Source organism: Ammospiza nelsoni, chromosome 16, assembly GCF_027579445.1.
Source record: "Ammospiza nelsoni isolate bAmmNel1 chromosome 16, bAmmNel1.pri, whole genome shotgun sequence".
Taxonomy (NCBI): Eukaryota; Metazoa; Chordata; class Aves; order Passeriformes; family Passerellidae; genus Ammospiza; species Ammospiza nelsoni.
The window spans coordinates 19,449,077-19,473,550 of record NC_080648.1 but is presented as its reverse complement, the minus strand read 5'-3'; the positions used below and the strand labels follow the sequence as shown (position 1 = coordinate 19,473,550).

The following is a 24,474-nucleotide window of genomic DNA, read 5'->3' as shown; positions in this document are numbered from 1 at the left end:
CAGTAAGAACCAAAAAAAACCCCAACCCTTTCTTCTAAAAAATATTCAAATATATATATCCTTATGTTTTCATATTTACATTCACAATATGCATTATAAATATAAATGTATATTGCTTACTTATACATTTATCTTTATCAATGTCAATTTATAAATAAATTTTTATTCTATATCTACTCCAAGCACTTATTTATCTATTTTATACCTATTTTTACATATTGATTATATATTCCCCTGTCAAGATTTTTACTTCTGTAACACTTATGTTTTATTTTAAATAACATCTGCCTCTACTTAAATAAAAGCCAAAAAAATTCCTTTCCTTTGGAATATATTTACATAGCTTTATATTTTTATTCCTATTTATAATTTATAGTGCCCTATAATGTTATTTATATTCTATATTACAAATCTGCATTTTACTTACTTATGTTTATATTTAAATTTATATTCATAGTTTAGCAATTTCTCTTTATATAATTATTATATATTTCTAACTTACGATTCACATTTTTATAAGACTTATAGTATTTAAAATAAAACTCCTGCCTCTATAAAAACAGAGGACATCCCTTGATTTAAACAATAGTTAAAATTCTATTCACATCTACCTTTAAAATTTTTATTTATTATATTTATAGATATATATTAGAGAGAATACCTTTTATTATAATAATAGATGTATTATTTTTATATTATGTATTTCTTTTACTTATATTTATTCATATTAGATATTTATAGATATTGGTATATAAATTATATATTTGTATATCTGGATTTCTACTTTTATATTATTTCTATTTATATTATTTATTTAAAAAAACAGCCTACAACCTAAAAAAACTGAAAAAAATCTCCAATTTATTTTAACCTTTTTATATTTACATTCTATGTTTATATATCTTTCTTAATATATATAAATTATACTCCACTCTATATATAATGTTACAATTATATACCATATATTATACTTTTATGTATGTATCTGTTATCTATGTCTACCACTCTAATTTCATATTTATTTTTAAATTTATATTTATTTCTATTTTCATGTATATGTTAGACCGTGTAAGTTCATTAACCCGAGACATCAGAACCACAACAATACCGTACCTTTGTCAGCACCTGTACGCAGCCCGCGCTCATCCCATTGCAGCACATCAAAACAAAACCTATTTCTATTACTAAAGGAACAAACATCCCACAACATTGAACCCTAATAAAAACTCAAATAAACCTAACTGTAAATAAATTTTAAATCCCACTATAAGCAGCCCAAAGCCTCCACACATTCTCATCATAAACTTCCTCCTAAACCAATATCTCAAACACCCACAAACTCAAATACACCTTGAAAATGACACAACTACTAATAAAAACAAGCACCCATTAAAAATTAAATCTAACCAACTCACTAGACTCAAAACTGTACAACTGACCCAAAACAGTACTAAGAAAAAAAAGCTCTACGTTTATGCACAAATAATAACCGATAATCTGGAAAAGTTATTTGAAAAAATTTTACAAATTAACTAAAAGCATAAAAATAAAAAAAAATCTAAACTATTAAAATACTACAAAATATCACTAACTAAATTTAAAAAATATTGCCTATAAAAACCCACCATATAAATGCCCCTCTCCCCAACAATAAAACTAAAAACACCTAACGAACCAGAAAGAAATCGGAACTTAGGAACACTAAAACCATAGCGTTCAAGAAGTCACACCACATCCCTTATCATACACCAACTACAAACAACATAAAACAATACAGTGAATTCTTAAAAACCACCTTAAAACCACTACATTGAAAAACATTTCAAAAATGAAAAACTGCCTTTAACAAAAGCCATCTAATAAATTCACACCCAAAACTCCAGCAGCCCAGCTGGCCCTACCAAAGCTGTATGTTTATACATAAATTAAACAAAACCAAAATGCCAGTAATACCTATCAGAAGTCTATGAAAGAAACCTCTTGAAATTAATCCTAGCTCAAATACAAACCAACCCATCCAGAAAGTCAGCTTCACCCAAAAAACAACTTACACAGAGTTAATAATACCAAGAAATAAAACAACACACCATATACCACCAATGAATATAATAGTGTAGGAAAAAAAATACTCCACTTTTTTTTTTTTTTTTTTTTTTTTTTTATTTAAACTAACTTATTTTATTAGCTAGAACAGAAGCTTTTGCCAAGACTGTAACAACAACTTCTTTTTCTTCTTCTCCTTCTGAAATATCCCTTCTCACTCCCAAATTCCTCACAACTTCTGAGTTTAAATCCAAGCCAAAAGCAAAATTCGTGCACTTGTGCGTTCGATGCTCCTGCCAGATTCTCTGTTTCCCTCCACATCTTCTTACACTTTCAGTCTTCAGGCTGTCCTGCCGTGAAGAATGGGTAAAGAGAGGATTTCCCTGCCTCCCCCCCAGAGCTGGTTTCCTCAGCCATTTCACTCAATCCCAAACCGGCAATGATGCACGCTCACCTGAAGCAGGGGAATAAATCTCTAAATGTCACTAAATACATAAAATGTACACAAAAATACATAAATGTCACTAAATACATAAAAGCGCATCCCCATTGTTCCAACACTCGGCAGCCCATGCGGCCAAGGTCAGAACTCTCTGCCCCCCGAGGACACGGCAACCAGCGGGGCCCTTTGTCCCTCTCTCCAGCACGGACCTATGAAGCCAGAGAGGAGTTTACAGAGACCGGGAGGCAGCGGGACGGGGCGGGCGCCCGGCCCGACCTTCCAAAGCTGGCGGCAGCGAAGGCGGGGAGCGCCACGGCCCCGCTCCGCCGCCTGCCCGCCGCCCCGGGGCCGCCCCGCCGGGCTTGTCCGGCCCGCGGTCGCTCCCAGCGCCTGGAGCGGGGCGGGCGCGGGCTCGGGAGCTGCCGCCCTGTTCCGACGCCGCTCGCCCGCCCCCGCCCGCTGCCCCGGCCCGCGGAGCGCTGCGACCGCACCTCCGCCGCCCGCCGAAACCGGCCCCGCCCGGCCGCCCCCGCCGCGGCCGTTCTCCTCGGCCATCGCATCCCTTTGCATGACCGAATGTCCTTCACCCGCCCCCGCCATTTACAGACCCTGGCCCGACCGCCGCTGGCTCCAGCGCCCTTCCCTCGCTCGGCAGCCGCGTCCTTGCCCCGCCCCCGGCACTCAGCGGCGAGGGGCAGGGCGCTGGCTCGGGGGGGTGCGACCCCGCTCTGTGGCCACAGGGGGAGGAGATTTATGGGGGCGTGCGATTTCCCCGCCCATTTCGCCGCCATCTTGAGAAGGTCAAAGAACGCCCGCGACATTTGCGACGCGCCCCTCCCAAAATGGCGGCCGAGGAGGACCCTCGGAAGAAATAGGGTTTTACCCAGATGCCTCTCAGCAACCCGCCTAAATATGTTCGCCCACGGCGCCGCTGACCACATAGGCCGTGTCTTATACACTTAAAATGCCACATAAAAATCCATCGGGGCCGCCGTGGCGTCGGTGTTTCATGCAGGCAGCCGATTCGACCGACGCTGGCCCTCGACTTCCCCGCCCTTCTCGCTGCCATGTTAAGAAGGTCAAGGAAAAGTCCGTGACATCCGCGACTCGCCACTCCCAAGATGGCGGCCTCGCGGCTGCCGGTAGCGACAGAGCTGCAGTACCGCGCTCTGCCCACAAGGCGGCAGCACTGCCGCCCGCCCCAGCCGGGGGCGCAGCGCGCCTCGGGGCTGCGGGCAGGCAAGGTGGCAAAAAAGAACAGGGGCGACCCCCGCCAAAAACTGCTCTGAAATAAATGCCAAAAACCTGCCTCTTACCCCACCAGAATCAAACAAGGCCCCTTGCTTTAAAGCCATGTTTAAATAAATTTTTTATTTCCATTTTTCGTATTTATATTCACATGCATAGCTATAGTGGACAGTGATGTAGCATGTAATTTATATAACATTATTCTATTTCTATTATTTATATTTACTTATATTTTGTGCTTTTATAAATATCTTTCCACATTGATTGCATATTTCTATGTCTAAAGTTACATTTCTATCATGCTTTCACTATTTAAAATACAAATCCCATCCTAACTAAATAAATACAAAAAAGCTCTATTCTTTTAACCTACATTGAAATATTTTTATATTTATAGCGCTCATGACCACACTCACATTTATATTTGCAGTTTATACTTAAGTATTATATTAATCATTATGTATAACATGTATCCTATTCAAATAAGAGATAAATTATTTTCCTAATTATGTACCGTATCTACTGCTACAACTTATTTTTCCTTACATTTTTAATTTTTATATTAACCTTCAGCTATTTATGATCTATTTCTATTCTTAGATTTCTACCTTTATATTATTTGTATTTATAATGTTTATACTAAAACACCTGCTTTTGCCAAATAAAAAAAAAAATCCCCTTTATTTTAAACTACTTAAAAAAACCTAGAGTATATCAATCTGGTATAACATATAACAAATGATAGATATGATAGATGTAAAATTGATATAAATATTGTAGTGTATTATAGGAAATAAATAAAAATCAATATGATCCATAACACAAGTAATACTGTATAAATGTTATATTTATGTTATTTTATATTTCAAATAATTTAACATTTCTTTATATATTTGCATATACTTGACAAACATTTCTATATTTATACTTGGGTTGCGATTTTTTTCTGGGTGTTTTCTGGGTCTTTTCTTGCCCTTCTTCGAATTTTTTTCTGGGTTATTTCTTGTCCATCTTGGGGGTTTTTTCTTGCCCATCTCAGAGTTTTTTTTTGGGGGTTTTTTCTGGGTTTTTTTCTTGCCCATCTTGGGTGATTTTCTGGGGTTTTTCTACGTTTTTTTCTTGCCCATCTGGGATTATTTTCTGGGGTTTTTTTCTCGTTGCTTTCTTGCCCATCCTGGGCTTTTTCTGGGTTTTTTTCTTGTCCATCATGTGGTTTTTTTCTGGTTTTTTCCTGCTCATCTTCGTCTGGTTTTCTGGGTTTTAAGCCAAAATCGGTACATATCATGTCAGTTCATGCAATACAACCCGGCTGGGGATTTTTTATTCTAAATTTAACAAGGAGTCGCAAAACCTGGAAAGCAAAAGTCACACACACAAGGTTAAATCCAGTCAGCATGCACTCACACACGCAGAGACGAGCAGACACAGACAGACACAGCCACGTGCTCTCACACACGCTCACACAATCTTTCCACTTAAATGCTCACTGCGGCCCTTACTCGAGATGCTGAAGAACGTGCTGTGACACATCTTCTGGCTGCCGCTCCTTGAGGTAAAATGGCAGATCCTGGGGAAATCAGCAGCCTCGGGGACCTGTGAGACGACAGGAAGGGTCAACGAGTGGCTTATCTGACAGCTAGGACTTGTCTCCTCTCTGGACTGATAAATTTTCTACCCAAAATCCAATAGAAGACAGATGTATAGGTACATAGAACATAAGCCACCATAGGCAGATACAATACAAGCCAGGACTTGCAAAAATTCTCTGGAAGATGAATTCTTGCGCCCTATTCCCTTTCAGAAGAAGGAACCTACACAACTACTGCAGTCATCTGAGGAGGTGCATCTGAAAAAAAAGTTAGGACAACAGTCAGACGGTTCAATGATAACTGAAGAGCTCCAGATATCCTGTGTCCATCTACAAATCCCATCTAGAGTCCAACTACACCCCACACTGCACATTACAAATCCCCGGGCCCTCTCCTATTGCACCAGGCTATGCGGCAGGGCAGAGCAGCTCGGGCACAAATGTGTGCTGACAGCCGTGACACAGGATGGACAGGACAGGACAGACAACGGGGACACAACACAGACAGAAAATTCTAGGCAAGGAAAATGGCTGCAAGGACTGAGAGAATGCAAAAGGAGATGACCGAGTTCAAACTGATGGTGAGCTGATGAGGCTCAGAGAACCCCGAAGGAAGAAGATGATAACTGAATGATTTCTTCTAAGAACTGCAAAGATGGATGCCTAGGAATCCTACGGTCAGAATCCTCTACCTAACCTCATATTACGCCAAGTCCTAATCCACCAAAATGGATCCAGGTGGGGGCATAGCTGTCCATACAGCCCAGACCAAGACCTGACAAGACATCAGATGCGATGCTTCCAAAGACAGAAGAGAGTCTGACGCCTGTCTGAGCTCCCCAGTCAAAAGTTCCGTGGCCTGGGTGCCAGGACAGGGAATGCAGAGATCACAGATGCTAACAATGATGCCAAGATTAATGACAGGCACCCCTAAGGTAAAAGACATGGGATACACAAACAACACACAATTCACAACAGACAAGTGACACGAGACACACCGGGACTGCTCTGCCCTGCTGCACACCTCAGCACTGTGATCAAAAGTGAGACTTGGCTTCTATGGGGCCTAAGGGGCCACTTCATTAACACCCCCCCACCTCCAAACTGGACTCAAAACCCCCTCCCTGTAATCCCCAAACCAGCACCGTGCTTTCAGCCCCTCTGTGGGTCACGGCCCTCTACTTATCTCTCAGACATCTGGGGATGCTGGTCCCTGTCAGGTGCAAAGACAGGCCACCTCATCAGATGGGAAGGTCCTGCTGGCACCGGGCTGGTGTCTCTCAGACAGCTAGATTAAAGAGAACCAAACATCAGTGCCTGATCTTGGCACCGCATCGGCCAAAACCCCACCACTCTGCTACTCACCGAGCTCCTAAGAAGGCCCGGCACCTCCTGACCCTGACCCTCTGCCACACGTGGAATGCGTCTGCACCTGAAAGAAAGTTAGAACACATGTCAAACATCACCAGGATAACTCACAAGCTGCAAACACCATATGTCAATCTAGGAACAACATCTAGAGCCCAAGTACAGCCCACATTACAAATTCCCCCTCCCTATGGTTCGTCCTACTGCAGGAGGCCATGCGGCAGGGCAGAACAGCTCCGGCAAAAAATGTGTGCACACACCCGTGACACAGAAAGTGACAAACAGGGGGGACATGAAACACGACACATCATGCTTGTGGTGAGGGCCTCGAGGGGAAAAGGCAAAAGGGACCCCAAAGACACACTAGGGAACACAGCACACCGGAAAACACGACAGACCGGAGCTGTTCTGCACTGCCCGCCTGAAAGCTGCCATCAAAAGTAGAGCCTCTCCCTTTAGCTGTCCTAAAAGGCCTTTGGAGAAGATTGCTTTCCTCTCTGCTCATTTTTGAATCTGTCCCAAAAACTCCCAACCTGCTACTCCACCATCTCCAGGCTGTGGCCCCCGACTTATCTTTTGGATGATTGGTGAATGGAATCCACGCTGCACCTGAAATGAGTCTGCCTTGGAGGGCTCTGTGATGGCCTGTGAGCCTCTCGGTCAGCTGCAATCAAGAAAACCAAAATCAAAGAGTGAGTCCAGAGTTATGTGGGCCAAATCCCTGCAAGTCAGCTACTTGCCCTCTCCTGAGTGTGCCTGGCTCCTTCAGGCTCCAGCTTCATCCTGATTCCAAGGCTGTGGCCTTTATTAGGAGTGGCACCTGGGTTACAGAAAGACAAAGTTAAATGGCATTCCTCTGAGTGCAGTGGATCACCTTGTATGCTGTAAGCCATGGGAATGCCTCTGCTAGGCTTCTGAGACACCTTGGGAGGGGCTCTCAAATAAACAAATAAAGACCCTTTCTCACCCTGCTGCCTGCAAACCCCCTCTCAAGAACTCCTAACTGGATGCCTGCTCACCCTCCCTCTCCCAGTAACCATCCTCAACTCACCTGAAGCCTCAATCTCAAACATCATCCTTGACACTGGGCAGATCCCTCTTGTGACACGATGAATCTGCTGCGAAATTGTTGTGCTTGAGAGCTGAGCAATAACAACCAATTCTCTCCACTGCTCACGTTGACTGCTGGCATCCAGATTTACTTCCTAAAAGAAAGACAAAGAACAGCAGTGTAACAGAGTCAGTTGAGAGGTGTAACAGAGTCTGCTGCAGAGGCAAATGGGGCCTCACCTACTCAGGAGAATCCCCACACCTGGCATGGGGCCCTCTGGCACACATTTAATCCATCTGAACCTGAAAAAAAAGTTAGGACAAGAGTCACACTGTGGCAGGATAACTGATGAGCTCCAGATATGATGTGCCCATCTACAAATCCCATCTAGAGTCCAACTACACCCCACATTACAAACTCCAAGTCCCTGGGACTTCTCCTATCGCACCAGGCTGTGCAGCACGGCAGAGCAGCTCGGGCACAAATGTGTGCTGAGAGCCATGACACAGGATAGGACAGACAACGGGGACACAACAGGAACAGAAATCTCTTGGCAAGGAAAACGGCTGCAAGGACTGAGAGAATGCAAAAGGAGATGAGTGAGCTGAGACCGATGGTGAGCTGATGAGGCTCAGAGAACCCTGGAGGAAGAAGATGATTACTGAATGATTTATTCCAAGAACAGCAAAGACTGATGCCTAGGAATCCTACAGTCAAAATCCTCTACCTAACCTCGTAATATTACAAGTCCTAATCCACCATAATGGATCCAGGTGGGGCACAGCTGTCCATACAGCTCAGAACAAGACCTGAAAAGACGTCTGACTGGATGCTTCCAAAGAGAGAAGAGAGTCTGATGCTTGTCTGAGCTCCCTAGTCAAAAGTTCTGTGGCCTGGGCGCCAGGCCAAGGAGTGCAGAGATCACAGAGGCTAACAATGATGCCAGGGTTTCTCACAGGCCCCCCTAAGTGAAAGATATGGCATACGCAAACAACACATAATGCACAATAGACAGGCGACACGATGCACACCGGGACTGCTCTGCCCTGCTGCACACCTCAGCACTGCAATCAAAAGTGAGACTTGGCTTTTATGGGGCCTAAGGGGCCACTTCATGAACACACCACACCCCCCCCCCCCCAAAACTGGACTCAAAACCCCCTCCCAGGAATTCCCAAACCAGCACCCTGCTTTCATCCCCTCTGTGGGTCACAGCCCTCTACTTATCTCTCAGACATCTGGGGATGCTGGTCCCTGTCAGGTGCAAAGAAAGGCCACCTCGTCAGCTGGGAAGGTCCTGCTGGCACCGGGCTGGTGTCTCTGAGACAGCTAGAGTAAAGAGAACCAAACATCAGTCCCTGATCTTGGCACCGCATCGGCCAAAACCCCACCACTCAGCTACTCACCGCACTCCTAAGAAGGCCCGACACCTCCTAACTCTGACCCCCTGCCACACATGGAATGCGTCTGCACCTGAAAGAAAGTTACAACATATGCCAAACACCACCAGGATAACTCACAAGCTGCAAACACCTTATGTCAATCTAGGAATAGCATCTAGAGCCCAAGTACAGCCAGCATTACAAATTCCAACGCCCCACGGTTTCTCCTACTGCAGCAGGCCATGCGGCAGGGCAGAACAGCTCCGGCAAAAAATGTGTGCACACACCCGTGACACAGAACGTGGCAAACAGGGAGGACATGAAACACGACACATCATGCTTGTGGTGAGGGTCTCGAGGGGAGAAGGCAAAAGGGACCCCAAAGACACACTAGGGAACACAGAACACTGGACAACACAACACAGACCGGAGCTGTTCTGCACTGCCCGCCTGAAAGCTGCCATCAAAAGTAGAGCCTCTCCCTTTAGCTGTCCTAAGAGGCCCTTGGAGAAGATTGCTTTTCCGGCTGCCAATTTTCAAATCTGCCCCAAGAACTCCCAACCCACTATTCTCTCATCTCCAGGCCAAGGCCCTCGACTTATCTTTTGGATGATCGGTGATGGGAATCCACGCTGCACCTGAAATGAGTCTGCCTCGGAGGGCCTCGTGATGGCCTGTGAGCCTCTCGGTGAGCTACAATAAAGAAAACCAAAACCAAAGTATGAGTCCAGAGTTATGTGGGCCAAATCCCACTAAGGCAGCTACTTGCTCTCTCCTGAGTGTGCCTGGCTCCTTCAGGCTCCAGCTTCATCATGATTCCAAGGCCTTCATTAGGAGTGGCACCTGGGTTAGAGAAAGGCAAAGTTAAATGGCATTCCCCTGAGTGCAGTGGATGACCTTGTGTGCTGTAAGACATGGGAATGCCTCTGCTAGGCTTCTGAGAAGCCTTGTGTGGGGGAGGCCTCAAATAAACAAATAAAGACCCTTTCTCACCCTGCTGCCTGCCAACTCCCTCCCAAGAACTCCTAACTGCTCACCCTCCCTCTCCCAATCACAATCCTCAACTCACCTGAAGCCTCAATCTCAAACATCATCTTGGACCTTGGGCGGATCCCTCTTGTGACATGATCAATCTGCTGAATAAAATGTTGTGCTTGACACAGCTTGGAATTTCAGGGAGTTGCACTCCTCAATTAAAAAAAAACAAAACAAAACAAAAAAAAACCCAACAAAACCAATCCCAAAAACAAACAAAGAAAAAAACCAAACAAACAAAACCCACACAAACAATAAATCCCAAAACACCTAACTCCCCACAGAAACAAAAAAACCACAGAAAACATCAAAAAATCCAAAACCCCCACAAAAACCAACTAAAAACCCCAAAATGAAAACCAAAAAAACCCAAAAATTCCACCAAAAGAAATCCAACCAAAAAAACAACCAGAGCAAAACTAAAAATTACAAAAGCACCTTACCACTCCTAAACACAAAACCCAAAATCACAAACCTAAATACTCCCTGTATTCCATGCTGTTTTCTTCACAGAATCTTCCAAGCCTCTGTGCTTTAGATGCCCAGAAACACCTGCTGAAAAGATGCTGAGACGGGCTGAAAAAACCTCTTCACTGAAATGAGGAGAGCTCTTAACCCAGCACATCCCAGAGAGGGAATGAAGCCCCTCAGCCACGGCTGGGGTTAATATACCCCTGATTGTGCCCGCCTCTCGTTCCCATGCCACCCAGGAAAAGGGAGGGGGCGAATCCCACCAAGCCCTCAGAACAGCTGCAGCTGTTTGGCTCCTCTGACTCACATTCAAGGGCTGTAAAGGGCTTGTTATAGAAGAAAACTTTTCAGAAAAGTAACAGTGCTTTCTTTTTTTGCAACAACTACTTGGAGCAGAAGAACAGAAAACTGGCAAGATATAAAACTTTGTGGTAAGGTTACATAGCTAGATCAATTGGGTAATTGGGTAATTTGCTGTTACCTTACATAATTATTCTGTGTTTACCAAAAGCCATCTAATAAATTCACACCCAAAACTCCAGCAGCCCAGCTGGCCCTACCAAATCTCTATGTTTATGCATACAGTAAACAAAACCAAAATCCCAGTAATACCTATCAGAAGTCTGTGAAAGAAACCTCTTGAAATTGATCCTACCTCAAATACAAAACAACCCATGCAAAGTTAGCTTGACTCAATAAACAATTTACACAGAGCTAATAACACCAAGAAATAAAACAGCACACCATATACCACCAAAGAATATAATAGTGAAGAAAAAAGAAACCACTTTTTTTTTTTTTTTTAAGCTTTTGCCAGGACTCCAACAACAACTTCTTCTCCTTCTGAAATGTCCCTTCTCCTTCCCAAATTCCTTACAACTTCTGAGTTTACATCCAAGCAAAAAGCAAAATTCGTGCACTTGTGCGTTCGATGCTCCTGCCAGATTCTCTGTTTCCCTCCACATCTTCTTACACTTTCAGTCTTCACTCTGTCCTGCCGTGATGAGTTTGACGGACGAATTGGTAAACGTTAAGAGAGGATTTCCCTGCCTCCCTCCCCAGAGCTGGTTTCCTTAGTGCATCTCACTCAATCCCAGGCCGGCAACGATGCACGCTCACCTCAAGCGTGCAAGGCTCACAGCTGCTCGGCTAAATGCGGCTGTAATCGGCTAAACTCGGCCATTGTCATCTGCATTCGGCTGGACTCGACCCTTCGGCACGGATCGCCTCGCTTCGGCCGAACTCGGAGCCGCTCTCTGCGCTCGGCGCGGCTCGGCTCGCTTCGGTCGAACTCGGAGCCGCTCTCTGCGCCCGGCGCGGCTCGGCTCGCTTCGGCCGAACTCGGAGCCGCTCTCTGCGCCCGGCGCGGCTCGGCTCGCTTCGGCCGAACTCGGAGCCTCTCTGTGCGCCCGGCGCGGCTCGGCTCGCTTCGGCCGAACTCGGAGCCGCTCTCTGCGCCCGGCGCGGCTCGGCTCGCTTCGGCCGAACTCGGAGCCGCTCTCTGCGCCCGGCGCGGCTCGGCTCGCTTCGGCCGAACTCGGAGCCTCTCAGTGCGCCCGGCGCGGCTCGGCTCGCTTCGGCCGAACTCGGAGCCGCTCTCTGCGCCCGGCGCGCCTCGGCTCGCTTCGGCCGAACTCGGAGCCGATCAGTGCGCCCGGCGCGGCTCGGCTCGCTTCGGCCGAACTCGGAGCCGATCAGTTCGCGGCCCGGCTCGCCTCGGCCGAACTCGGAGCCGATCAGTGCGCTCGGCGCGCCTCGGCTCTCTTCGGCCGAACTCGGAGCCGCTCTCTGCCCTCGGCGCGGCTCGGCTCGCTTCGGTCGAACTCGGAGCCGCTCTCTCCGCGTTCGGCTGAGCTCGCCTCGGCTCGGCTCCCTGACGGCGGGCAAGCGGCGCCGCCTCACGTTAAACTCGCCCGGCTCGGGGCTCTCCTGCTGCCGCGTCCCGCGGGCGGCCCGGCCATCGCACGGACACGATCGGGAGCGCGGCGTGGCACAGGAGCTCATTGGGCAGTGACCGCACTCGCGCTAATTAGCGCGCACGAGAGCAGCGGGCTTGGTTCGGCTGAGCTCGGCTCCGTTCAGGCAGCCTCGCAAGCCTGGCCTCGGTTCGCTCGAGGCCGTCAGGTTCCGCCGGTCTCGCCTTGGTTCGGCCGAAGGAGGCGTCGTTCGCTCGTGTTTTTACAAATATCTTTCTATATTGACTGTATATTTCTATATTTAATTTTATACTTCTATAATACTTCCATTATTCCAAATAAAAACCCCGTCTCTAACCAAATAAATAAAAAAACCCTTCTTTTAAAGGATACTGAAATATTTTTTATTTATACTTTGTATAATTATACATTCATATTTTAATTTATCGTTTCTTTGGATGTATTACATTAATAATGATATATTATATATATAAAATTTTAAAATAGATTTAAATTATTATTTAAATTATGTATAATATCTACTGCTACAACTAATTTTTTCTGATATTTTAAATTTTTATATTTATCTGTATGTATTTATTATATATTTCTAAACTTAGATTTCTACCTTTATATTATTTGCATTTATAATTTTTACAATCAAAACACTGCCTATTGACCAATAAAGAAAACCCGCTTTATTTAAGTATTTTAAAAATATTTTCATGTTTATAATTTTCATATTTATATTTATAATTTGTTCAATATTACATGAGAACACACCTGCTCCTGCACCGCAGTGGGGCCCCCTCTCCTGGGGACCTTGGGGTGCCCCAACGGCATCAGAGCCCCGAGTCTTCACCCCCTTCTCCTCTATTTAGAAACTACACTGGAACTTTTTTCTGGAAATAAAGACATTACCTAAATCCTCTCCCCGTGTCCTAGACAGATGGATATTCAGTTATTAGTTGGCTGGGCAGCAGTTTCTTAAATAGAATGATAAACAAGATGTGAACATTTCAGCTACAAGCAAATAGGCAAATCTGAACAAGGTACTGGTGGGCGACCACTGAAGTTATTTTGAAGGAATTTTTTAAACAATAAAATATTGATACCACAAAAATAAAGCAAAAAGCTAACTACTGGCTAAGAAAAAATTAACTTTTGACAGCAACAACATTCCAACCACACAGGCTTTTTCCCGATGTCATACCTTATAACTACCTCTCTTGGGAATTCTCATCATGTATCCCAAAAGGAATAAATACCTCAGAGCGTCCTAAAGCAAAAAGTAGCACACATGAGCTCCTCACACTCCCGGGAGGCCTGCACAGCGTGCACTGAGTCTGCAACAAATTCTGCTCAGTGAGAGTCTGCAAACAAAGGTTCAATTGATGAATTGAACTGATTGTAAAGGGAGGTTTTCTAAGCACAGAAGCACAACAAAGAACAAGCAAAAACAATTCTTAAAAAAAACCTGCAAGTTTTATTTAGCATATATGCGACTGATTTCCACCCTGTGGCTTCTCACTTCGATTCGCGTCTGTAGGTTCAGGAAGATGACAATGCACACTCTGCCCTCCCTGAGCCCCCCACAGCAGCTGAGCGCTGCTCCGTGCGCTCAGATCGTCAGGAACTGGATTGCCCGCATGGACTGGAACTGCTCTGCTGCAGATTCAGGAGAGAGAGGCTGGCTGAGGCGTCGTCCCAATTCCAGTTCTGTGTGACGAGAAGCGGTTTGTTCCCAACGGGTGCAACAATCCCCAGCTCGCTTCCACGGTGAGTACCGATGGCACACAAATGGCAGCCTGAGGAAATCGTGTTCTGGGCTCTAAGTGGTCGGGACAGGGTCTGATTTTTTGTTTTGCATCTGTATGATGATTAGTACGACAGGGCCCTGATCGATGACATGGCAGCACAGAATTAAAAACTCCTCAATAGGATTACATCGACTTCTAGGAAAAGACAAAAGCCTAGGACCCTTCTGAAATCTATTTTTAATGCGAAGCACACGGATTGTCACTATGCTGTGCCTTCCAGCTTTTCAAAGCAGCTTACCTCTGAAGACCAGAAAACATTTATTTCTACAGAAACAATGGGCAACCCCCAGGCTAATCTCAGCACTACTGTTTAATAGGGGATCTGCCAGCGTGCCAGTCCAGCTTCAAGTGTGCTTTATTTCAGTCTAACATCCCCTCAAAATTCTTCTCACATCTCCCAACCCTGACATCTTATTTTTCCCTAAAGCTTCTCATCATTAGCAATTTCCAAGTAACATGGTATTTTTACAACATTCAAAAATGTCATGCTGGACTGTGCTAGAGAGTAATTTGCAAATATAAGCTTAGCAAAGTTTGAATTGACTTGTCCAGAGAAAAAACCTACAAGTGAACACCTACACCTGCCTACAAAGAGCTAACAAGCCCCTGGCAGCTGCCAGCATCAAAGCACAGCGGATGTTTCTAATACAGGGTAAGGATAACAATATCACCTTTTGTTCTCTCCAGCTTGTTTTCCCTGCAGTCATATTTTGCTTCTTATGATTTTTTTAGCCTCTGCATCTTCTTGGACAGCACCGAGCCCGACGACAAGGATACGAGAGTCTTTCCCTGCCGTAGGGAGAGAACCAGGAAAACAGTTAAAATAAGAACAGGGTAGTTTGAAATTCATACTTCCAATGAGAAGCAGCGCCTTACAAACAGAACAAAAGTAAACAAAGCATGGTACCTCCCTGGGGACAGAAGACTTACAAACTCTCCAGGATTTACAATTCTAGCGACCAACCCCTTCAGGACGGCAGCCAAGTGTCCCATGAGGTGGTGCTGCACCAAAGAACGATCTGAGAGGTTCCAAAGAGTGAAATGCACAATATTTTGCAAAGCCGTAAAATCTTGCAAAATAACAAAAATACAATAGATGTAAACTACAGGGTAAGAGTACAAGTGTTCACTTTAAGAGCTGGAACCATCCAGGTGAGCACCTGATAACTGGATCCTCACCAGAGTTTGAACCCTTCAGGACACAGAAGGGTTTTCCCCAGAAATTTCACAGACTGAGTTTTGATACAAGTATACTTGCCAGACCCTCAGAAACATCACCCATTCTCCAGGTGTCTGGAGAGAACTGCAAATGGCTCTCACGTAGTTTGAGCTAGCTCTGTAAGGTCTCAGGGTGAATTTCACCAGATGCAACCAAACTGGGCAACTCCCAGTGGGACAGAAGGAACCCAAAGCTTGGGTTCGCAGAGCTGCAGCAAATACTGAGGAAACAAACATAACAGCGTAAAAAATAATAAACCATCCTTTTTTTTTCTCTTGCTTTTGTTTTTTTCTTATTCAGATCAGCATAGCAATTAAAGAGAAGGTGAAAAACTCACCATTACTGAACATTTCATCATCTGTAGGCTGAGCATCCTTAGCACAGAGGACTCCAAAGTTAAAATTCACCGATCCCTGGGAAATAAAACCAAATATTGTATGATAAACAATCAAACAGCAGACGTAAAAATTTGTTTCTTCTAAGGACTTTCGGGTACGTATGTACCTTTGCATACATCCAACACATTGGAACATACACTTTATACCATCTCCTAATAAGTAAAAATTTACCTTTAAACTTTGATAGTACAGCATAAAATTATGAACTTAAATTGGTGATCTGTTATTATTAAGTTGGTGCCTAAAGTTATTTCTACTGTCAGGTTCAAAAAAACATTAATTTTTTTTACTGGAATGAGCAATTGATTTCAAAGTCATCACAAGCCCACCAAAACACAAAGCAGTATTCACTGGATGGGTCTGTGAGCTAGAAGTAGTTAGGCTTGTACTTCCCTCTTGCTATTCCAGAACCAATAAATCCTGTCAACAAAACCAGGATCTATAGCCCACTGCTGTGAAAGATTCTACGAGGATGATGGTTTGATTTGTGTTTAGAAGTTTTGATTTGAAATGGCCAGTTCAATGGATAAAGACAGTTTAAGTAGTATTACATTGCTATTATTATTATTTCTATTATTATTTTTACTATTACTACTGCTATTGTTATCATCTGCTACTGGAAGAAACAAACCAGTAGTACCTATACTTAATTACTTTTATTTCCAGGAAATAATAAAGAAAAAGAACCAAACCAAAAAAAGTCACTTCCTACCTTTTATATCAAGGGATGAAAAATTTCTCTTGGGCTCTTCTCCAATTTATCAAGACTCATAGCACTGAAAGGCAAACAAAACAGTGCTTTATAGAAGGGCAAGTGCACATTTCAAGGCTGAACCACCAACTGATTGCAGTGACAGCAGTTACAACATGAATCGTTCCCAGAGCCTCTGTTAAATGGAATGTTCTGTGGAACTGCCGTTTCTTTCCCAAAACACTAACTTCCAACACTTCCTAATAATATTTTGTATTTTAAAACAAAAGAAGTTAGTGAGACTCTGTGCGGAGGTCAGGTTTAAATTTATTTCCTTCTACAGCACAGAGCTCTGTTCCATCACCCTTCACTTCGGCTCTACACTGAATCGTGGTGAGCATTTGAGGAGTGCTCAATAATCAATTCTATTTCTCTCTTTTTCTAGCTCTCTCTATTCCTAAATCATTCCAGACAAGTCAAATGAAAAATGAAAAAAACAAGTTCAGCATCAAAGTCACACTTTTTCCCGTTGTCTGGTCAAGAACAGGCTCTAAATCCACTTACTGCTGCCTTCAACGATTCAGACTTGCAAAAGCATTCTTACATATTTTACAGGTTTATCATAAAACCCACAGAACGCAAGCTCTGAATTACAGGAAAAGGTACACAGGCAAATATCTAAAGGGATCACTTATTAGTAAATACATACCTTGGTAGAGGTCGCACTGAGAACCTTTCTGAGGGACTCTAAGGGACGCATGTTTTCTGAGCACCCTATAAACAAGAAAAGCTAGGATATATTACAGGACATCCCCACTTTTTCTACATATTCAAATAGTATTTTTAATAAAAACAATTCAGTTAAAAAAGAAGGAAGAAAACCAAGCTAATTTTACTCAGCTGTATTTACTGCCGATTTAGAGAAAAATCCCGGGCAGCGTCGGCCGTTGCGGCACACGTCGCGCCGGCAGCAGGGCCTGCCGGGAGTTGGAGTCTCGGGCTGGTAGCCACTCATGTGCCGCGATAGCCGTTGCGTCACACGCCGCGCCGGCAGCAGGGCCTGCCGGGAGTTGTAGTCTCGGGCTGACAGCCACGGCTCCGTCCCCCGCCACCGGGAGCTGCAGTCCCTCCCGGGCATCAAACGGGTCCTTCGCCCCAGGGCGGGGAAGGACCTGAGGCAGGACCGCTCCTCCCGAATGCCCTCTCTTTTCCCCTCCAACTCTTTTTCTTTTTTTAATGCTGTTTTTCACCCCTTTCCCTTCCCTTCCCTTCTGCTCTCCTGCTTTCTTTCCTTTCCTTTCCTTTTTTTCCCCTTCCCTTTCCCTTTCTTTTTCTTGTATTTGTAATCTTGGTTTTCCTTCCTAGCTTTAGAATCAAAAAGCAGCAGTAGTAACTTTCAGGCTACCTGGGAGTAAGAAAAACCCCAAAACTATAATGATTGAAAGAAAACTATTTATTCCCTGGGAGCCTGAAATTTTCTACTGCTGCACATGACACAGAGCTTTTTATTCCTTCTTATATACAGTTGATATTTTATACTCGCTTTATACACCGCCCCCTGCCGTCTGCACCGGCGCTCTGCAGGCAGAGTGCTGCGGCGTCGTTCGGTTCTGTTTAAATAAACTCGGCTAAATTAGGCTTGGTTCGGCTTAGGTCTAAAATCGTTTCGGTTCGGCTTTTCGTCTAAATTCGGCTTTTCCGGCTCTTCGGCTGAACTCGGCCCGGTTGGGCTAAAGTCGGTCATATTCGGCTCTTTGTCTAAATGCGGCCAATGTCGGCTACAGTCGGCTATCGGTTACACTCGGCTATCATCGGCTCTTCGTCTCAAGTCGGCTGTGTTCGGCTACACTCGGCTCTTCGTCTCAAGTCGGCTGTGTTCGGCCACACTCGGCTCTTCGGTGAAACTCGGCTATTTTCGGCCACACTCGGCTCTTCGTCTCAAGTCGGCTGTGTTCGGCTACACTCGGCTCTTCGTCTCAAGTCGGCTGTGTTCGGCCACACTCGGCTCTTCGGTGAAACTCGGCTATTTTCGGCCACACTCGGCTCTTCGGGGAAACTCGGCTGTTTTCGGCTACACTCGGCTCTTCGGGGAAACTCGGCTGTTTTCGCCCACACTCGGCTCTTCGGCTCTTCGGAACTATTCGGCCCGGCTCGGCTCCCTCAGGGCGGGAAAGCGGCTGTCAGAGGACCCCGGCACAGCGAGGCGTTTCCCCACATGCCTGTCACAAACCCGCCGAAATACGCCCGCCCGCGGCGCCGCTGAGACCACAGCATGTGTCGGGTACACTTGAAACGTCACAGAAAATACCACCGGGGCCGCGCCGGGGTCGGTATTCCATGCAGGCAGTCCACTGACACCCACCCCGGTCCTCCACTTCCCCGCCCTTTTCGCCGCCCTGTTGAGAAGGTCAACCAAAAGTCCGCGACATCCGCGACGCGCCACTCCCAAGGTGGCGGCCTCTCGGCGCAGGGCTGCAGTACCGCGCTCTGCCCACAAGGCGGCAGCACTGCCGCCCGCCCCAGCCGGGGGCGCAGCGCGCCTCGGGGCTGCGGGCAGGCAAGGTGGCAAAAAAGAACAGGGGCGACCCCCGCCAAAAACTGCTCTGAAATAAATGCCAAAAACCTGCCTCTTACCCCACCAGAATCAAACAAGGCCCCTTGCTTTAAAGCCATGTTTAAATAAATTTTTTATTTCCATTTTTCGTATTTATATTCACATGCATAGCTATAGTGGACATTGATGTAGCATGTAATTTATATAACATTATTCTATTTCTATTATTTATATTTACTTATATTTTGTGCTTTTATAAATATCTTTCCACATTGATTGCATATTTCTATGTCTAAAGTTACATTTCTATCATGCTTTCACTATTTAAAATACAAATCCCATCCTAACTAAATAAATACAAAAAAGCTCTATTCTTTTAAACTACATTGAAATATTTTTATATTTATAGCGCTCATGACTATATTCACATTTATATTTGCAGTTTATACTTAAGTATTATATTAATCATTATGTATAACATGTATCCTATTCAAATAAGAGATAAATTATTTTCCTAATTATGTACCGTATCTACTGCTACAACTTATTTTTCCTTACATTTTTAATTTTTATATTAACCTTCAGCTATTTATGATCTATTTCTATTCTTAGATTTCTACCTTTATATTATTTGTATTTATAATGTTTATACTAAAACACCTGCTTTTGCCAAATAAAAAAAAAAATCCCCTTTATTTTAAACTACTTAAAAAAACCTAGAGTATATCAATCTGGTATAACATATAACAAATGATAGATATGATAGATGTAAAATTGATATAAATATTGTAGTGTATTATAGGAAATAAATAAAAATCAATATGATCCATAACACAAGTAATACTGTATAAATGTTATATTTATGTTATTTTATATTTCAAATAATTTAACATTTCTTTATATATTTGCATATACTTGACAAACATTTCTATATTTATACTTGGGTTGCGATTTTTTTCTGGGTGTTTTCTGGGTCTTTTCTTGCCCTTCTTCGAATTTTTTTCTGGGTTATTTCTTGTCCATCTTGGGGGTTTTTTCTGGGTTTTTTCTTGCCCATCTCAGAGGTTTTTTTTGGGGGTTTTTTCTGGGTTTTTTTCTTGCCCATCTTGGGTGATTTTCTGGGGTTTTTCTACGTTTTTTTCTTGCCCATCTGGGATTATTTTCTGGGGTTTTTTTCTCGTTGCTTTCTTGCCCATCCTGGGCTTTTTCTGGGTTTTTTTCTTGTCCATCATGTGGTTTTTTTCTGGTTTTTTCCTGCTCATCTTCGTCTGGTTTTCTGGGTTTTAAGCCAAAATCGGTACATATCATGTCAGTTCATGCAATACAACCCGGCTGGGGATTTTTTATTCTAAATTTAACAAGGAGTCGCAAAACCTGGAAAGCAAAAGTCACACACACAAGGTTAAATCCAGTCAGCATGCACTCACACACGCAGAGACGAGCAGACACAGACAGACACAGCCACGTGCTCTCACACACGCTCACACAATCTTTCCACTTAAATGCTCACTGCGGCCCTTACTCGAGATGCTGAAGAACGTGCTGTGACACATCTTCTGGCTGCCGCTCCTTGAGGTAAAATGGCAGATCCTGGGGAAATCAGCAGCCTCGGGGACCTGTGAGACGACAGGAAGGGTCAACGAGTGGCTTATCTGACAGCTAGGACTTGTCTCCTCTCTGGACTGATAAATTTTCTACCCAAAATCCAATAGAAGACAGATGTATAGGTACATAGAACATAAGCCACCATAGGCAGATACAATACAAGCCAGGACTTGCAAAAATTCTCTGGAAGATGAATTCTTGCGCCCTATTCCCTTTCAGAAGAAGGAACCTACACAACTACTGCAGTCATCTGAGGAGGTGCATCTGAAAAAAAAGTTAGGACAACAGTCAGACGGTTCAATGATAACTGAAGAGCTCCAGATATCCTGTGTCCATCTACAAATCCCATCTAGAGTCCAACTACACCCCACACTGCACATTACAAATCCCCGGGCCCTCTCCTATTGCACCAGGCTATGCGGCAGGGCAGAGCAGCTCGGGCACAAATGTGTGCTGACAGCCGTGACACAGGATGGACAGGACAGGACAGACAACGGGGACACAACACAGACAGAAAATTCTAGGCAAGGAAAATGGCTGCAAGGACTGAGAGAATGCAAAAGGAGATGACCGAGTTCAAACTGATGGTGAGCTGATGAGGCTCAGAGAACCCCGAAGGAAGAAGATGATAACTGAATGATTTCTTCTAAGAACTGCAAAGATGGATGCCTAGGAATCCTACGGTCAGAATCCTCTACCTAACCTCATATTACGCCAAGTCCTAATCCACCAAAATGGATCCAGGTGGGGGCATAGCTGTCCATACAGCCCAGACCAAGACCTGACAAGACATCAGATGCGATGCTTCCAAAGACAGAAGAGAGTCTGACGCCTGTCTGAGCTCCCCAGTCAAAAGTTCCGTGGCCTGGGTGCCAGGACAGGGAATGCAGAGATCACAGATGCTAACAATGATGCCAAGATTAATGACAGGCACCCCTAAGGTAAAAGACATGGGATACACAAACAACACACAATTCACAACAGACAAGTGACACGAGACACACCGGGACTGCTCTGCCCTGCTGCACACCTCAGCACTGTGATCAAAAGTGAGACTTGGCTTCTATGGGGCCTAAGGGGCCACTTCATTAACACCCCCCCACCTCCAAACTGGACTCAAAACCCCCTCCCTGTAATCCCCAAACCAGCACCGTGCTTTCAGCCCCTCTGTGGGTCACGGCCCTCTACTTATCTCTCAGACATCTGGGGATGCTGGTCCCTGTCAGGTGCAAAGAAAGGCCACCTCATCAGATGGGAAGGTCCTGCTGGCACCGGGCTGGTGTCTCTCAGACAGCTAGATTAAAGAGAACCAAACATCAGTGCCTGATCTTGGCACCGCATCGGCCAAAACCCCACCACTCTGCTACTCACCGAGCTCCTAAGAAGGCCCGGCACCTCCTGACCCTGACCCTCTGCCACACGTGGAATGCGTCTGCACCTGAAAGAAAGTTAGAACACATGTCAAACATCACCAGGATAACTCACAAGCTGCAAACACCATATGTCAATCTAGGAACAACATCTAGAGCCCAAGTACAGCCCACATTACAAATTTCAACTCCCCAAGGCTCGTCCTATTGCAGCAGGCCATGCGGCAGGGCAGAACAGCTCCGGCAAAAAATGTGTGCACACACCCGTGACACAGAAAGTGACAGACAGGGGGACATGAAACACGACACATCATGCTTGTGGTGAGGGCCTCGAGGGGAAAAGGCAAAAGGGACCCCAAAGACACACCAGGGAGCACGGCACACCGGACAACACGACACAGATCGGAGCTGTTCTGCACTGCCCGCCTGAAAGCTGCCATCAAAAGTAGAGCCTCTCCCTTTAGCTGTCCTAAGAGGCCTTTGGAGAAGGTTGCTTTCCCCTCTGCTCATTTTTTAATCTGTCCCAAGAACTCCCAATCTGCTACTCCGCCATCTCCAGACCGTGGCCCCCGACTTATCTTTTGGATGATCGGTGAGGGGAATCCACGCTGCACCTGAAATGAGTCTGCCCTGGAGGGCTCTGTGATGGCCTGTGAGCCTCTCGGTCAGCTGCAATCAAGAAAACCAAAACCAAAGTATGAGTCCAGAGTTATGTGGGCCAAATCCCTGCAAGTCAGCTACTTGCCCTCTCCTGAGTGTGCCTGGCTCCTTCAGGCTCCAGCTTCATCCTGATTCCAAGGCTGTGGCCTTTATTAGGAGTGGCACCTGGGTTACAGAAAGACAAAGTTAAATGGCATTCCTCTGAGTGCAGTGGATCACCTTGTATGCTGTAAGCCATGGGAATGCCTCTGCTAGGCTTCTGAACAGCCTTGTGTGGGGGGGCCCTCAAATAAACACCCTTTCTCACCCTGCTGCTTGCAAACCCGCTCCCAAGAAATCCTAAACTGGATACCTGATCACCCTCCCTCTCCCAGGCACCATCCTCAACTCACCTGAAGCCTCAATCTCAAACATCATCCTTGACACTGGGCAGATCCCTCTTGTGACACGACGAATCTGCTGAAAAATTGTTGTGCTTGAGAGCTGAGCAATAACAGCCAATTCTCTCCACTGCTCACCTTGACTGCTGGCATCCAGATTGACTTCCTGAAAAGAAAGACAAAGAACAGAGCTGTAACACACTCACCATACACACTTCTGCTGCAGAGACAAATGGGGCCTCACCGGCTCGGGGCAATCCCCTCGCCCGGGATGGGGCCCTCTGGCACACATTTAATCCATCTGAATCTGAAAAAAAAGTTAGGACAAGAGTCACACTGTTGCAGGATAACTGATGAGCTCCAGATGCCCTGTGCCCATCCACAGATCCCATCTAGTGTCCAACTACACCCCACATTACACATTCCAAGTCTCCAAGACTTCTCCTATCGCACCAGGCTGTGCAGCACGGCAGAGCAGCCCCATCCCAAATGTGTGCTGACACCCGTGACACAGGACAGACAGGACAGACAACAACAGGGGACACAACAGGAAAAGAAATCTCTTGGCAAGGAAAATGGCTGCAAGGACTGAGAGAATGCAAAAGGAGATGAGTGAGCTGAGACCGATGGTGAGCTGATGAGGCTCAGAAAACCCTGGGGGACGAAGATGATAACTGAATGATTAATTCCAAGAACAGCAAAGATGGATGCCTAGGAATCCTACTGTCCGAATGCTGTACCTAACCTCATATTATTACAAGTCCTAATCCACCACAATGGATCCAGGTGGGGCATAGCTGTCCATACAGCTCAGAACTAGACCTGACAAGAAATCTGACTGGATGCTTCCAAAGAGGTAACTTTTGACTGGGGAGCTCAGACAGGTATCAGAAACTCATATATGGCCTGGGTGCCGGGCCAGGGAATGCAGAGATCAGAGATGCTAACAATGATGCCAGGGGTACTGACAGGGCCCTCCAAAGGTAAAAGACATTGGATACACAAACAACACATAATGCACAACAGACAAGTGACACGAGACACACCGGGACTGCTCTGCCCTGCACACCTCAACACTGTGATCAAAAGTGAGACTTGGCTTTTATGAGGCCTAAGGGGCCACCTCATGAACATCCCCCACCGCCAAAGCTGAATCAAAAACTCCACCCAGTATTTCCCGAAACAGCACCATGACTTCATCCCCACTGTGGGTCGTAGCCCTCTACTTATCTC

At 45.3% G+C, this 24,474-nt stretch overlaps 4 long non-coding RNA genes across 5 annotated transcripts; all 4 read right to left on the bottom strand.

Moving 5' to 3' along the window:
* Window positions 1-2,134: 2,134 nt before the first annotated feature.
* Window positions 2,135-3,215, bottom strand: LOC132080683 (uncharacterized). Its single transcript, XR_009419592.1, has 2 exons — window positions 3,094-3,215; window positions 2,135-2,497 (listed from the first exon to the last, which is right to left on the bottom strand). It is a non-coding gene; the product is annotated as an uncharacterized LOC132080683 (long non-coding RNA).
* Window positions 3,216-4,758: 1,543 nt separating this feature from the next.
* Window positions 4,759-6,326, bottom strand: LOC132080479 (uncharacterized). The gene is made up of 3 exons (XR_009419568.1): window positions 5,549-6,326; window positions 5,233-5,326; window positions 4,759-5,084 (listed from the first exon to the last, which is right to left on the bottom strand). It is a non-coding gene; the product is annotated as an uncharacterized LOC132080479 (long non-coding RNA).
* Window positions 6,327-13,219: 6,893 nt separating this feature from the next.
* Window positions 13,220-16,770, bottom strand: LOC132080654 (uncharacterized). Of its 2 annotated transcripts, XR_009419586.1 has the most exons (4): window positions 16,694-16,770; window positions 15,921-15,996; window positions 15,036-15,803; window positions 13,220-14,441 (listed from the first exon to the last, which is right to left on the bottom strand). It is a non-coding gene; the product is annotated as an uncharacterized LOC132080654 (long non-coding RNA). The 2 variants fall into 2 exon arrangements; XR_009419585.1 differs by lacking the exon at window positions 16,694-16,770 and having other exon boundaries at window positions 15,036-15,992.
* A 3,297-nt stretch (window positions 16,771-20,067) lies between these two features.
* LOC132080444 (uncharacterized) lies at window positions 20,068-21,896 on the bottom strand. Its single transcript, XR_009419564.1, has 3 exons — window positions 21,065-21,896; window positions 20,749-20,842; window positions 20,068-20,600 (listed from the first exon to the last, which is right to left on the bottom strand). It is a non-coding gene; the product is annotated as an uncharacterized LOC132080444 (long non-coding RNA).
* Window positions 21,897-24,474: the final 2,578 nt, after the last annotated feature.